The sequence below is a fragment of the Cricetulus griseus genome (assembly GCF_003668045.3).
Source record: "Cricetulus griseus strain 17A/GY chromosome 1 unlocalized genomic scaffold, alternate assembly CriGri-PICRH-1.0 chr1_1, whole genome shotgun sequence".
NCBI classification, from domain to species: Eukaryota; Metazoa; Chordata; class Mammalia; order Rodentia; family Cricetidae; genus Cricetulus; species Cricetulus griseus.
The window spans coordinates 209,518,948-209,535,301 of NW_023276807.1; positions in this window are offsets into that span (position 1 = coordinate 209,518,948).

The following is a 16,354-nucleotide window of genomic DNA, read 5'->3' on the forward strand; positions in this document are numbered from 1 at the left end:
AATCTGGGGGAGTTACTTAGAAAAATACTAAAACAACTTTTTGTGTAACCTATCTTTTTGCTGCTAGTAATTTTTTATTATTATTTTAGATTGGATGATATCTTTTCCCAGGTTCATTTAAATGTTGTAAGAGGCCTCCTAAATCCACTAAAAGATTTCCCTTTGCAAATGTGAATCAAAGACTCTTAGCACCATCGTTGATGGAAAGCTTACCAAACTTGCTATGGAAGGAATTTTAGAAAAGACTGTAACTGTGTTTGAATTCCAGTTACCTCACCTTAAGAATCTCTTTTCATCCGTAAGACAGCATCTATGACGATGTCTTCTGAATTTGGGTCTGTGTGTGTGTGTGTATGCATGTGAGTACAGGCACCCCCAGAACCAGGGATGTTGGACCCTGGAGCTGGAGCTGCCCGGCGTGGGTGCTGGGAATTGAACCCAGGTCCATTGAAAGAGCAATATGTGCTCTTAATCGCTGAGCCATCTCACATTTCCCAATCTATGGAGACTTGGCGGTGCAGGCTGGGAGAGTAGCTCTGTGGCACAGCCCTTATCTAGTATGTTTGAAGCTAGTTTCAAGCACCACCGCTCTATTTTGTATGGATTCTGTTGCATTTTTCTATTGTTATTTTCCATCTAAATATTCTCTTATATAGCTATGCTCACAGGCTGTGCATTTCACCCCTTTGCTTCTCATATGTTAGTAAAATGAAATGTCATTTTTATAAACATTTTGTAATGATGTGACTACTATTTTTGAGGAATATGTGTACATAAAACTGATATGGAGAGGTAAGAGGATGCATTTTTATCAGGTCTTGTGCTTTTGTATAATATCCACACAATCAAATCAAATAATAGTAATATAAATGGCATTCCAGGGTTATTGATGAATCCAATCTCAATTTTAGAGACTACATCTTTCACCTTAAGTGATTATTCTTTCTAGGTTATCCAAGTTAGTATTGTCCTTAGACTGGCCTCAACTTTGCAATCCTCTTGCCTCACCCTCTAAAATGCTGGGAACACAGATGTACACCATCACACCTGGTTCAAGGTAAACTTCTTTCTGTATGGGAAACTAACTCTGGCACAGAAAACAGGAGGAACTAATGTGAAAAGGTTAAATCTGAGAAATGACAACATACTACATTATACATGAGTAAAGTATGTGTTTTTGTGGAGAAGTACCAGACACTAGGAGAAAAAGTGGACATGCAAAAATGGAGGGCTATGAGTGTCTTTTCTTTTATATTATTGTTTGTGTAGTATTCTGAATCCAAAAGTAAGAGAAATGGGCATGGTAAGTTTATATGGGTTCAGAGTTGGGTAGAACATTTTGCTGACAAAGAGGAAACAAATGGTTGAAAATATAGGAAAAACCAATAGGGGCTCATTCCTGGGAGATGCAAATTCTTCCTCTCCCAGCAGTCATGGTTACCTATAGTTCTTTGTCTAGGGGTGGGACCATGTGAAAACATCTCCCCTCCACATACTATATGTCTGTACATACATATATGTGCATATTCTAGGTATGTATTGCAATAATAATCAAAGAGATGGAGGCTATCAATTTGAGAAGAGGGTTGTGAGGGGTTAGAAGAAAGATACTGAGAGGGGCTGGGGAGAAGAAAGGGAATGGAGAGAGCGATACACTTCTGTTTTAATTTAAAGGGTATTTTAAAAAGAAAGCATAAGAAAAACCTTGGAGGTACTGTGATTCATGGGGCTGCACACCAGTCAAGATACTTGAGAACTAAGAAAAAGCCAGAGAGCAGTTGTGCTGCAGTCTAACAGCCGACACCTGGAAACAAATAACAGGTGTTTAGGCAGAGTCCTGAAGGATGCTTTTCCCCATTCCAAAAAATGCATCAGGCATATTACCCTACTCTCTGGTGGATGCAGTACTAGACTAATAACTGTTTTCATGGAAGCTTCAGGGTCTACAATGTTGCTTGAAGGTCTGTGCTTCTTCATGGAATCACCAGACTTCTATAAGACGGACGCTCCAAGGCTGCCAGATGTTCTACAGCTCACAAACACCGGCAGGTCTTGTCCCACTGCACTTCACGCACCACCAAACCTTCATGATTTCCTGCAACCCATCTCCCATTGCAATACTCCCTCCCTCGGTCCTCCCAAAATGAGTTATCTCTGGATACTTACCAGAACTGGGTTTACAAGCTCCTTAGTTAGCTGCTAATGCTGCCTGACCCCAAGTGTCATTGCTGGACCTCTTTCCTAAGAAGTAAAACACCCATCTATAGTTCCTATATTAGAGAGATCCTATTTGCTGACTCAACTGATGACTCGTGTGACTGGCTCTTACATGCTGGGCTTGATCTTCCAGGCCCATCATGCCCACAGAAGATTTGGGGGTAGAGCAATCATGGTAAACCTTTGTCTCTGTGGACTGGGAAGAGGCCTGGGGTGTTAGAAGTTCTCTTTGGTCTCCATGGAAATTCAGAGATGCACAAAGTTGCATAGCTCAGACTTAACTCATCTGAGATCCTCTCTTCTTGCTGGCTGGTGCTATACTTCCCTTGAGATTCATTACCGTCAGTGATAACAGGGACCAAGGAAGGTCCCTTTCCTCTTACTTCATTCAATTCTCAGACTGAAAGTTTACTTTGTTCTGACCAAGAAACACAGAAACTCCCAATGAAGTTTTAATTGGGACAAAGAAACAAAACAAAAACCCCAACAATTACTACTTCTTTGAGAATGTCATACACACATCATATCTGTCCTATTCCTCTCCTTAACTCTTCCTAGATCCACCTTTGTGTCCTCTTCCCCACCCTACCCCAATGAGTCCACTGGGCAAGGAAACTTCTCTGATAAGGTCTGATAATCACACTAATCTGTGTGTCTGTGGATATATATTTAACAACAGTTCGATACTATATCCATTTAGCAAAATAATAGTAGGTTCAACTCTGGGGTCTATGAGCTTTCCAACTATGGACTAAGCTATTGGCCAGATTTACAGAAATAGTCAAGGGCTTTTTCCTGTGGAGTGGACCTTAAATCCAAACCAGAAAGCAGTTGGTTAGCTTCATAACATCTATGCCACTATTGCACACATAAACATGTTTTGCCATATTTGTCGTCATTTCAGCTCATAAAATTAGCAGCTAAGTACGACTGTTGATGATATTCCCTCAGCAGGCTGACTGGTACCTTCCAGTACTTTGAAAGCCAGCAGCAGGAGGAAGCTTCCTAGTCAGCATCAACATAAATTTCTCCATGTCCTATGAGCAAAGTGTGCTGTCTTCAGCAATAAGGTCTGACCATTAAGTTCTGATGGACAGCCAGGAACAATAGCAATAGCCAACATTTTAAGAATACCCCAGTCCTGTTTTAATATAGGTGTGCTGGGATTATAGATGTGTGCAGCCACGTCCAGCTGGGCTCTGAGGATCAAACTCAGATCACCTGGCTTACATGGCTAGTGTCTCTACTCAGTGATCCATCTCCTCAGTTCTAAAAGTTTTAATTTACTGAAGGCATAATTTTGAGAAGATAGCCCTGGAGCTCCTTGATTACACAGGTCTGCCTAGGAGAGTGTTTCCAGAATTTAGCCCTCAGGCAATTCAGAGGGTTCTACAACTGTGATCCAAGTGGGCCTGGGTATTGTTTAGCTAACAGCAAGCCTTGGTATTGGTTTTTCAGTCCTGTAGAATACAAGAGTATGGATGGAGTCACAGCCCACCAAAATTAAATCAAGATTACATAAGCAATTTAAACAGACCCAGAACCCCTAGTGAAACAGAAGCAGTAATTAAAAGTCTCCCAATTTAAAAAAAAAGCTCAGGGCTAAATGGATTCAGCACAGGATTTTACCTGATCTGAATTATTTAATTTAATAATTATTTAATTATTAAAGAATAATTAACCCAATACTCCCCAAATTATTCCACAAAACAGAAACTAAGGGAACATTGTCTAATTCTTTTTACAAGGCCACTATTACCCTGATGCCTAAATCACACAAAGACCCAACAATAAATAAAATAAAATTACTGTGGTGATTTGAATAAGAATGGCCCCCATAGGCTTATATATTTACATCCCTAGTTCCCAGTTGATTAACTGCTTGGGAAGGATTATGAGATATGGCATAGTTGGTATATCATTGAGGGGGTGAGCTTTGAAGTTTCAAAAGCTCATGCCAGGGGCCAGTGCTCTTTCTCTCTCTCTTTCTCCCTCCTTCCCTCTCTCTCTCTCTCTCTCTCTCTCTCTCTCTCTCTCTCTCTCTCTCTGTCTTCCCCCCCTCTCTCTGCCTGATGCCTGCATATCAGGATCTAGCTCTCAGCTACTTCTCCAACACCATACCTGCCTGCGTATACCACACACCCCACCTTGATGCTAATGGACTAACTTGCCGAAGCTGTAAGCCCCCAATTAAATGCTTTCTTTTATAAAGTTGCCTTGGTTATGGTGTCTCTATAGTAATACAACAGTAACTAAGACAGAAGTTGACACCAGGGAGTAGTGTATTGCTGTGACAGGCCTGACTATGTTCTTGTTTGGAGGAAGAATATGGAAGAATTTAGGACTTTGAACTCTTTAAATGGGTTTATGGGCCATCCAGGTAGGGAGAGAGTAGGGTGGAGAGAAATGTGGACTCTGGTGGCCCAACTCAAGGGGTTTCAGAGGGAAAGAGCATTAGAGACCATTCTTCTACAATTTTGGCAAAGAAAGTGGCTGCTTTCTACCCTTTCCCTAAAAATCCACCTGAGACTAAGTTGAAGAGTTTTGGATTAATGCCATTGGCTGAGGAGCTTTCAAGACTGCCTAGCACTGACTACATCATGTGTTTATTAGTGATCACAAGCAAATAGGGCAAATGCAACACAAAATGTACAGTTTGAGGAAGAAAAGAGCACCAGGAAATGTTGGAGCCAACTCCTGTGCGCAAGGAGATAAAAAGTTTAAAGGTAGGCCTAATAGTAATGGAATAAAGGGGACGGTGACAAAGGTCATACACATGGGAGTCTTCAGGGGACTGAGTTTCAGCCAAGGAAGGCAGTATAATTTGCCAGATCTGAACACACGGCTCCGAATATAGAGTCAGGAAGGATAGAGGAAAAGGATTACACAAAGCCACTGAGGCCAGGTATGTGGCAGGGAGTCCCTGCATAGAGGCTTGGAGAGGCTGGGGCATGAAGCTGTGAAGGTGAATCCTGGTTTATGTTGGAAACCCCAAGATTCTAGAATCATGGGATACCTGCCAAGGAGAACTACAGACTAGGTGTGGAACAACAGTCGAGAGAGAGAGAGAGAGAGAGAGAGAGAGAGAGAGAGAGAGAGAGAGATTGCAGTCAACAAAAGGATTTGGGGATCTAAAGAGCACTTTGACATCAGATATGGAGATGCAGAGTTTGGACTTTGCCATGCTGGGTTTCAGTCTTGCTTTGGTCCAGTATTTCCTCACTATGCTCCTTTTCCTCCCTTTTGGAATGGTAATGTGTATTCTGTGCTATTAAGAAATAAAAGGAGATTGGGATAAAGATATCCTTTATTAGAAAAACACCAGCCAAACAAGCCAGAGCGTGCCAGGAGCAGCAAGGCAGGGAGGCCAGAGAGAAAGGGCCCCCATGTGCTTTGCTGTCCCTTAAGAGCTTATCCCTCGTCATCCTGACCTCACCTTGACCACTCTCTAACAGGTGTGGTCAGGCACACCTGTTGCCAGCCCTTAGGAGGCATAGTTACACTGTCTTCCTACACTGTGCCATTGTATGTTGGAAGTATGTGATCTGCTTTTTGATTTTACAAGATGTTACAGTTGAGTCTCAGAAGAGACACACAAATTTGGACTTCTAAACCGTGTTGAGAGTGTAAAAGACTATGGGGACTTTTCAAGTTGTACTAAATGCATTTTGCATTATGATATTGTTATAGAGTGAGAAAACACCAAGAGCCCACAGACTCAATTTAAATTGCAATTAGCTGGATTTTTAATTTTAGCCCAGCTGTCCTCAATTCCTGTGGTCGGACTTGGAACTGAGACCCAGCTAAAGGTGGAGGGCTGATTTTAAAGGCAAAGGCCTCAATTCTTGTAACCATATGTTTCCACAGGTATAAGAGAACATCCAGGGTCTTTTTCATTCCTAGAATTCCTGGTGGTGTCTTAACAGTCTCAGAGTGGTCACAGTGCTGGCCTCAGATCTAAGATGGAGTTTTTCTTAGCCATCACAATATGGGAACTAGACTATAGGGGCCAGGGAATAGAATGTGGTGGTTTGAATAAGAATGACCCACATAGGCTCCTATATTTGCAGGCTTAGTACACAGTTGATGAACTTTTGGGAAGGATCAACAGATGTGGCCTTGTTGGAAGTGTGTCACTGGGAGTTGGCTTCTCCAACACCATGCATGCCTAACAAATGCCATGCTCTCCACCATTATTATTTGTCTATTATTATTAATAGACAAACCTTCTAAATTTGTGAACAAGGCACCAATTAAATGCTTTCTTTTTTTTGAAGGGGGCGAAGACAATCTTTTTTTTAATATTTATTTATTATGTATACAACATTCTGCTCCCACTAGAAGAGGGCACCAGATTTCATAACAGATGGTTGTCAGCCACCATGTGGTTTCTGGGAATTGAACTCAGGACCTACAGAAGAGCAGTCAGTGCTCTTAACCTCTGAGCCATCTCTCCAGCCCTAAATGCTTTCTTTAATGAGTTTTGTGGCTTAACAGAAATAGGATAGTAACTCAGACAAAAATTGGGGAAATTGGATTGCTCTTGATTCACTAGTATTAGAGCCTACTTCTTCAGGCTTCTGACGTTTACTGAATGTTGTAGCCATCTGCAGTAGCCCCACATTGCAGCACCAATCTGTTGTTGCCAGTCTTTGTGGGGCTTCAATCGGATCCAGCCAACTTGCCAGGTTCGTACCTAAGAGGGGGAGTGTGAATTGAGAAACGTCAAGTAAGGACGCTAAGAAAAAGACAGAGACACAGAATAGAGTCAGAAGGACAACCCAGTGAATATTGGATTCCCCAAGTTTATTCTTCAACATTCTTAAATACCCCAACCCAAAAAGGGAATGTGGCAAAAGACTTCTTTATCATGTACAAAGAAGACTTTCTTCCTTAATTCTCCAAACACCTTAGACTCAATTTCTCATTATCTGGCCTTGAGGGTCAAGAGTAACCACACCTCAGACCAAGTCTGTTATTTAGGTTAGACATCCACTATCAAGATCAAACATCCTATAGTAGCCCTTTAGATGTGTGTGTGTGTGTGTGTGTGTGTGTGTGTGTGTGTGTGTGTGTGTGTGTGTGTCTATGAGATGGCTGGTGACTATAACAATGGTGCTAAGGTCTGCGTGCCTACTAAGGTCTGGGGGCCTGTTACAATATAGAAATACCAAAAAAAAAAAAAGGATAGCTAAAACTATACTGAATAATAAAAGAACTGCTGTAGATGTCACCAGCCCCAATTTCAAGTTGTACTACAGAGTTATCGTAATAAAAACAACATTGTATTGGCGTAAAAACAGATACATTGACCAACTAAAGAAAACTGAAGACCCAGACATAAGCCCACACACCTATAGACATCTGTTTTTTTGAAGATGTATTTATTTATTACATATACAGTGTTCTGTCTGCATGTATGCCTGCATTTAAAAGAGGGAACCAGATCCCGTTATAGATGATTGTGAGCCACCATGTGGTTGCTGGGAATTGAACTCAGGACCTCTGGAAGAGCAGCCAGTGCTCTTACCTCTGAGACATCTCCTCAGCCCCTGATTTTCTTTTTTACAAAGAAGTAAAAAAATATACACACTAGAGAAAAGGCATCTTTAATAAGTGGTGCTGATCAAACTGGATGACTACCTGTAGAAGAACACAGATAGATTCATACTTATCACCTTGTACAAAATTCAGCTCCAAATGGATCAAGAACTTCAACATAACCAGATACCATGAATCTGATAAAAGAGAAAGTAGAGAATAGTCTTGAATTCATTGGCACAGGAAAAGACTTTCTGAACAGGACACCAATAGCACAGGGACTAAACCCAACAATTAATAGGTGTGACCTCATGAAACTGAACAGTTTTTGCATGGTAAAGGATACTGTCAGTAGGACAAAGGCAGCAGGCTACAGGATGGGAAAAGATTTTTACCAAATACACATCTGATAGAGGACTAATATCTACAATATATATTCAAACACTGGACATTAAGAAAACAAATAACCCAGTTTAAAAATGGAGTACAGACTTTAACAGAGTTCTCAAAAGAAGAAACACCAAGGGATGAGAAAGAAAATACAAATTAATAATACTGTGAGATTTCATCATACACCAGTCAGAATGGTCAAAATAAATACAACAAATGACAGCTCATGCTGACAAGGATGTGGGGGAAAGGTAACACTTATTCATTGCAGGTGCAACTGCACACTTGTAAATCAGTGTGGTAGTTCATCAGGAAGCTAGGACTATATCTACCTTGAGATCCAGCTATACCAATTTTAGGCATATACTCAAAGGACTCTGTATACTACTACAGAAATACTACCTCACCCATGTTCATCGATGCTCTATTGATAACATTCAGAAATCAGAAACAGACTAGATGTCCATCAATTAATGAAATTGTAGTACATTTATGCAATGGAATATTATTCACCTATTTTTTTAAAAATATGAAATTTACAGATAAATGGATGGAGCTAGAAAAAAGTCATCCTGAGTGAGGCAATCTAGATCCAAAAAGACAAGGCAATTATTATATGTTTTCTCTTTTTGTACATGTTAGCTTTTAAGGCTTCAATAGGCATGCTACAATCTGCATAACCACAGAGGTTAGGTACTTAGTAAAGAAGATCTCCCAAAGGAAGGTGTGGTGGTTTAAATAGTAATGGCCCCATAGTCTCAAATATTTGAATGCTTGGTCATTAGGGAGTGGTGCTACTTGAGAGAGAGTTGGAGGTGTGGCTGGTACCAGGGTGTGGGATATTGCTATGACAGACCTAACCATGCTGCTTGTTGGAGGAATTTGGACTTTGGGACTGTTGAAAGCCTTAAGTGGGCTTAATGGGCCATATTAGTAGATTCATGGAAGAGAGTGGCACTGAGAGCAATATAGATTATGATAGCCTGGCTCATTAGGTTCCAGAGGAGAAGAATATTAGTAAGTGGCCTAGAGACCATTCTTGTGATATTTTGGTGAAGAAAATGACTGTTTTTGCCATTTGCCAAAAGCTAAATTGAAGAGTTTGAGATTAACGGCGTTGACAGAGGAGATTTCAAGACAGCCTAGTATTGATTATTATGGTTAGTCTTGTACAGATCTATGATTAAAAAAAGAAGCAAATAAGCAAGGAAAAATACAAAATATTCAGTATGAGGAGAAAAGGAGCAGCTGCAAGTGTAATAGAGCTAAATGCAGTGCTCAGAGAGATAAAAGGTTTAAAGCAAAGTTGGATCTTAAAGGAATAAAGGGAGTGGTGACCTTAAGGCAAGTCCCCACCCAGCTAAACTTCTAACTTGTGAAAAAGAATTAAAGAAAAGCTTAGGGCCAAGTGTAGTGGTGCACACCTTTAATCCCAACACTCAGAAGCAGGTGAATCTCTGAGTTCAAGGCCAGCCTGGTCTACAGAGCAAGTCCCAGGACAGCCAAGCTTAGACAGTGAAAGAAATCATCAAAAACAGAAAGCTGGAGAAAATTTATTTGAATGAGGAGGCCATATTCCAGGCCCAGCAATCAGAAAAACTTGGAAGCTTTGGCCATGTGGTTAATAGATAGTTTTTCTGGGTATAAAAGCATAGTTTAGCAGTTGAGACCTTTCAGAACTTAGAATACATCTTTTCAGACTCTTCTGATTTTAAAATTTCCATCAAACAATCAGCCCTTATTCTGATTGGCTTGCTTTTGTAAATGACTCAGCCTTTTTTTGTTGCTTTCACTTGAGTACTGGGTCAAAAGTGACCACCCCTTTCTTTGGACTGTGTTTTCGGTGTTTTAACTACAGAATTGCACGAGTAGCTTCTCTTCTGCTCCTGTCTATTTGGTGTTCTGTGAACCTTTATACATGGATGACATCTCTTTCTCTAGATTTGAGAAATTTTGCTTTTTAATTTTACTAAGAATATTAACTATGTCTTAACTTGGGATTATTTTCTTTTTTCAATGCCCATAAGTCATAGATTTGGTCTTTTCATGGTATTTCAAAGTCCCTGCACATTCTGTTCATGTGCTTTAAAAAGATGTGACTGAATGATCCACTTCCTCTACTTTGTCTTCAAGTGCAGATATTCTGTCTTCTGTGTTCTGTCTTCTATATTCTGTATTCTGTTTATGAAGCTTTCCACTAATATCTTTAGTTAATCTGAGTATTTCACATATGTTTTGGATTTCTTCAGTGTTTCTCTTTATTGAATCCAATTCTATCCTGATTCTCTTCATTATTTCATTCATCCACTTGTAGTTTTTTTTTTTTTTTTTAGACTTGAGTCATTTTATTTCTACCCTTTTTACATTCATTCAGGTGGAGGTTTTATTATTTTTTATGTGCAGAGTTTGTTTTGCCTGCATGTATGTCTGTGCACCAAGTTTTTGGTTGTCCTTTGGCATGTACTCTTAGTTTACTAGACAGGAATCTCAAGATGATGTGGCAGGCTGGGGGTTGGTGGCACAGGCCTTTGATCCCAGCACTCGGGAGGCAGAGGCAGGCAGATCTTTGTGAGTTCGAGGCCAGCCTGATCTACAGAGTGAGTTCCAGGACAGCCTCCAAAAAAATACAGAGAAACCCTGTCTCGGAAAAAAAAAAATCAAGATGGTGTGGCAGTCTGGGTGGCCTGAGGATTTAAGGAAGAGAGCCTGTGATGACAGAGATGAGGTAAGGGTTAGGGGCCAGAGTTGAAGGAACTACGTGAAGCATTTATAGTTTACTAGTCCACAGGTGTAATAGGAGACTATAACATATGGGACCAGAGATAGAGGGGGCCAGGATCACTGTGGGGTGGAGACATTTATGGAATGTGTATGGGATACGGCTGAAGGACCAGCTGTGGAGTACATGATTGGAGGTGGAGCCCATCTGAGTTGGGGCTGGAGGCAGGATGGCTTTCTTTTCTTTTGGGATCTAATTATCTCCCTAGTCTGATGGGGCCTGGGATCCCCAGAGACTTGGTCCAATGAGCCTCACTCGCCTCTCACATCTCTTGGCTGTTACCACTTTTCAAACAAAAGTTTTTGTTGTTTGTTCAGATTAAGAATAACGGTTAATACTGAAGTAGATTATATACATAAAATGCCAAAAAGAATAAATTTTTAGGCAATAAATTCTATCAGACCTCCAAAATAATTAGCTGTATAGTATTAAGGAGTCTTCTTGTTACAGAGATGTGAGGAAGCATCACAGGGAACAGAATTTTGGCCAGTCCTGCCCTGACCCCAACCCCACCCCACTGGGGAAAAGATAGTGTCTCTGTCTCTGTCTCTGTCTCTCTGTCTCTCTCTGTCTCTCTCTCTCTCTCTCTTCCCGAAGGGGTAGAAACCAAAAAAAGGAAATGAAAAAGCTGATAGATCTTAAATTTTAATTTATTTTGTGCATCTGAGTGTGGGTGTGTGAGTGGCACAGCAAGCATGAGGAAGGCAGAGGGCAACTTGTGGGAGTCAGTGCTTTCCTTCCACTGTGTGGCTTTGGGGGATCAAGTTCAGGTAGTCAGCATCAGTGGCAATTGCCCTTATTCACTGAGCTACCTTACTGACCCTGCTATTACTTTTTAATTTGCTTATCCAGTATGCAATGATCAAGCTAACCACTTGATCACTGGTTAGCATGTCCAACACATGTAATTTTGTGTGCTGAGAACATGAAATTCTGTTTTCTGACCATTTTTGGAATCTGGATTGTTATTATACTAAATCTATATTATAGCCATGCTACTGTTTTGGAAACTGTGTTATTGTTACACTGTATCTATATTATAGTCACACAACTGTCCAATAGAACATTAAAAAGCATTGCCTCAACTTTATACCTGTTCTAGAGTCTCTCCCTGTCCCCGGCTTTTGCAGCTACTGATAGCCAGTGTTCTATGTGCACTCCATTTCCAGAAGATCAGGGGTTTATTAGCATATATTAACTATGCCCAACAACTGGTTTCATAATGAACTTTCATACAAGTAGGGTCTAGTTTTAAAAGACAACACCCTCCAGACTCAGGTATGATGTAGCAAATTGACAACACAACTGAACCATCTTCCACTGTATGAACACACCACAGCTTCTTGATATTTTTATTCCCTCGTGGACATTCAATTGATTTCATATTTTGGCTATTGTGAAAAGTTATAATAAACACAGGAGTTTAGCTAACTCTTCATTATACTGATTTCATTTCTTTTGGATATTGTGCTGGCTAGTTTTATATCGACTTGACAAGCTAGAGTCATTTGGGAAGAGAGACTCTAAATTAAGAAAATGCCTCCCTAAGATTTTCTTGTAGGCATTTTCTTAACTAATGATTGATTAGTTAAGTGAGAGGACCCAGCCCAATGTGGGTGGGGCCACCCCTGGGCTGGGTACCCTGGGTTATATAACAAAGCAGACTGAGTAAGCTATGATGAGCACGCCAGTCAGCAGCATCCTCCATAGCTTCTGCATTAGTGTCTGATTCCAGGTTCTGGCATTGAGTTCCTGCCCTGACTTCCCTGGATCTAAGACCTGTAAGATGAAGTCAATCCTGAGTCCCTGCCCTGACTTCCCTGGACCTAAGACCTGTAAGATGAGGTCAATCCTTTCCTCCCCAAGTTGCTTTTGGTCATGCTGTTTGTCACAGCAATGGAAACACTAAGACAGAAATATACACAGAAGTGAGATTAGAGAACCATAAGGTAATTCTCATTTGGTTTTGAGGAATCTCTCTGCTGTCTTCCACACTGGATGGACTTATTAGCACCCTCATCAGTGGTGTATGAGTGATCCCCTTTGACTCACAGCTGTTGTCAGATTTTTTTACTCTAGCCCCAAAATGTAGTTGTTGGGTTTTTTCTCTTTTTACTCTTTACTCTTTTGACTCCTTTCTCTTTCGGGTGGCCCACCACCCAGCTCCCAAATAAATCACACTCAGAGTCTTATTCTTTCTTATGAATGCCTGGCCTTAGCTTGGCTAGTTTCTTGCCAACTTTTCTTAAATTAGCAGACTACCTTTTGCCCCTGGGCTTTTATCTTTTTCTTGCTTCTGTATATCTTACTTTCACTCTTATTCCGTGGCTAGGTGGCTAGGTGGCTGGGTGGCTGGGTGGCTGGGTGGCTGGGTGGCTGGGTGACTGGGTGGCTGGGTGGCTGGCCCCTTCTTTTTTTATTCTTTTTTAATTTTTTATAATTGTAATTAGACAAAGTTTGAATTAGAAACAAGCTTCTTTTACATGTCAATCCCAGTTCCGTCTCCCTCCCCTCCTCCCCTGCCCCCTGCCAACCCCCTATCCCAACCCTTTTCTGCTCCCCAGGGAGGATGAGGCCTTCCATGGGGGATCTACAAAGTCTGTCATATCATTAGGAGCAAGGCCTAGACCCTCCCCCATGTGTCTAGGCTGAAAGAGTATCCCTCTATGTGGAGTGGGCTCCCAAAGTCCATTCATGTACTAGGGGTAAATACTGATCCATTACCAGAGGCTCCATAGATTGTCCAAACCTCCAAACTGACATCCTCATTCAGGGGGTCTAGATCAGTCCTATGCTTGTTCCTAGCTATCAATCTGAGGTCTATGAGTAACCCCTTGTTCAAGTCAGCTGTTCTGTGGATTTCTCCAGCCTGGTCTTGACCCCTTTGCTCATCACTCCTCCCTCTCTGCAACTGGATTCCAGGAGTTCAGCTCAGTGTTTAGCTGTGGGTGTCTGCTTCTGCTTCCATCAGCAACTGGATGAAGTCTCTAGGATGGTATATAAGGTAGTCATCAATCTCATTATCGGAGAAGGGTATTTAAGGTAGCCTCTCAACCACTGCTTAGATTGTTAGTTGGGGTCAAACTTGTAGATCTCTGGACATTTCCCTAGTGCCAGATTTCTCTTTAAACCTATAATGGCTCCCTCTATTGTGGTATCTCTTTTCTTGCTCTCTATTCTTCCCCTGACTCAATCTTATTGCTTTCTCATGTCCTACTCTCCCCTCTTCTCCCCTTCTCTTTCTTCTAGCTCCTTCACCCCTTCCCCCATGCTCCCCATTTGCTCAGAAGATCTTGTCCCTTTCCCCTTCTCCCGGGGACCATGTATGTCTCTCTTAGGGTCCTCCTTGTTTCCTAGCTCCTCTGGTGGTGTGGCTTGTAGGCTGGTAATCCTTTGCTCTATGTCTAAAATCCATATATGAGTGAGTACATACCGTTTTTGTCTTTTGTGACTGGGTTACCTCACTCAGGATGGTTTCTTCTAATTTCATCCATTTTCCTGTAAATTTCAAGATTCCATTGGTTTTTTTTCCACTGAGTAGTACTCCATTATGTAAATGTACCACATATTCTCCATCCATTCTTCAGTTGCTTCCAGGTTCTGGCTATTACAAATAATGCTGCTATGAACATAGTTGAACAGATGTCCTTGTTATATGAATGTGCATCTTTTGGGTATATGCCTAAGAGTGGAATTGCTGGATCTTGTGGTAGACTGATTCCCATTTTTCTGAGGAACCGCCATACTGATTTCCAAAGTGTCTGTACGAGTTTGCACTCCCACAAGCAGTGGAGGAGTGTTCCCCTTTCTCCATATCCTCTCGGCTGGCCCCTTCTTTTCTTGCTCCTTGATCTCTCTCTCACCTCCTCTTCCTGTTTCCAGATTTCTCCTAACTATTCTCTCTCCTGCCAGCCCTACCTGTCCTTGCTCCTGCCTCACTATTGGCCATTCAGTTCTTTATTGGGACCATCAGGTGTTTTAGACAGGCAAAGAATCACAACTTCACAGAGTTAAATAAATTCAACATAAACAAAAGCAACACATCTTTACATCATGAAACAAATGTTCCACAGCACAAATAAACAAATGTAACACACCTTAAAATAATATTCCACAACACACAGTAGTATATTAGAGGCCCCTTTACTCACAGCTGTAGTTGGCTGTCTCTTTTCAATTTTGAAAATTTAAATTTATTTATTTATTTATTTATTTAATGTGTATGAGTGTTTTGCCTACATGTATGCAGTGTCCCGGGTGTGTGCCTGATGTCCAAGGAGGCAGAAGATGGTACTGGATCCCCTGGAACTGGAGTTATGAATGTTGTGAACCACCCACCATGTCAGTGCTAGGAGTTGAGGTCGTTAACATCTTGATTCTTGTCATTCTCGAAGACATGATAGGATTTTTCCTGCCGGAGGGAACTGATCCAGGAAACTTTCAAATACCGTGGTGTGTGTGTGTGTGTGTGTGTGTGTGTGTGTGTGTGTGTGTGTTGTCTGTGGTGTGTGTGTATATGTGTGTGTGTGTGTGTGTGTGTGTGTGTGTGGTGTGTGTGTATTTATGTGTGTGGTATGGTGTGTGTGCTTGTGTGGTGTGTGTGTATAGTATATTTATGTGTGTGGTGTGGTGTCTGCTTGTGGTGTGTGTGTGTGTGTTCATGTGGTGTGTGTGTGTGTTGTATTTGTGTGTACATGTGTATTTGTGTGTGTGTGGTGTGTGTATGTGATATGTGGTGTGTGTTCATGTGTGGTGTGTGCTTGTGTGGCATGTATGTGTGTGTGGTGTGGGCTTGTGTGATGTGTGTGTGTGTGTGTGTGTGTGTGTGTGTGTGTGTGTGTGTGTGTGTGTTTGTGTGTGTGTTTGCTTTCAATAACACTTGGCTGAGTGTTAAGACCTTGCTTTACCTGCCTCTTTCTAAGTTGCCAGATGAAAAGCTGTTTCTGCCGCCCTAGACAACCTCACCCTGATGGCAATAGTTCCTTATGATTTTTTTTTTTTTTTTTTTGGTTTTTCGAGACAGGCTTTATCTGTGGCTTTGGAGTCTGTCCTGGAACTAGCTCCTGTAGACTAGGCTGGTCTCGAACTCACAGAGATCCACCTGCCTCTGCCTCCCAAGTGCTGGGATTAAAGGCATGTGCTACCAACTCCCGGCTGTTCCTTATGAATTTTTGTATTTATTTCTGTCTCTGTGAAGACTATCATTCTCATTGGTACTATGAAGCACAGTGCATGGACTCGTGGACTTGTAGATCACGTGGGTAGTACAGTCCTTGGCTTTTCTTTGATGACAGACTTTTATTACTGAATGTCTCAATTGTCCTTATCAGTCCACTTAGGATTTCTATTTCTTCCTGACATGGCTGTTGTAGGCTGCATGGTTTCAGTAAGTTTTTCCATCTCTTCTAAATTTTCCAAATTATTGAC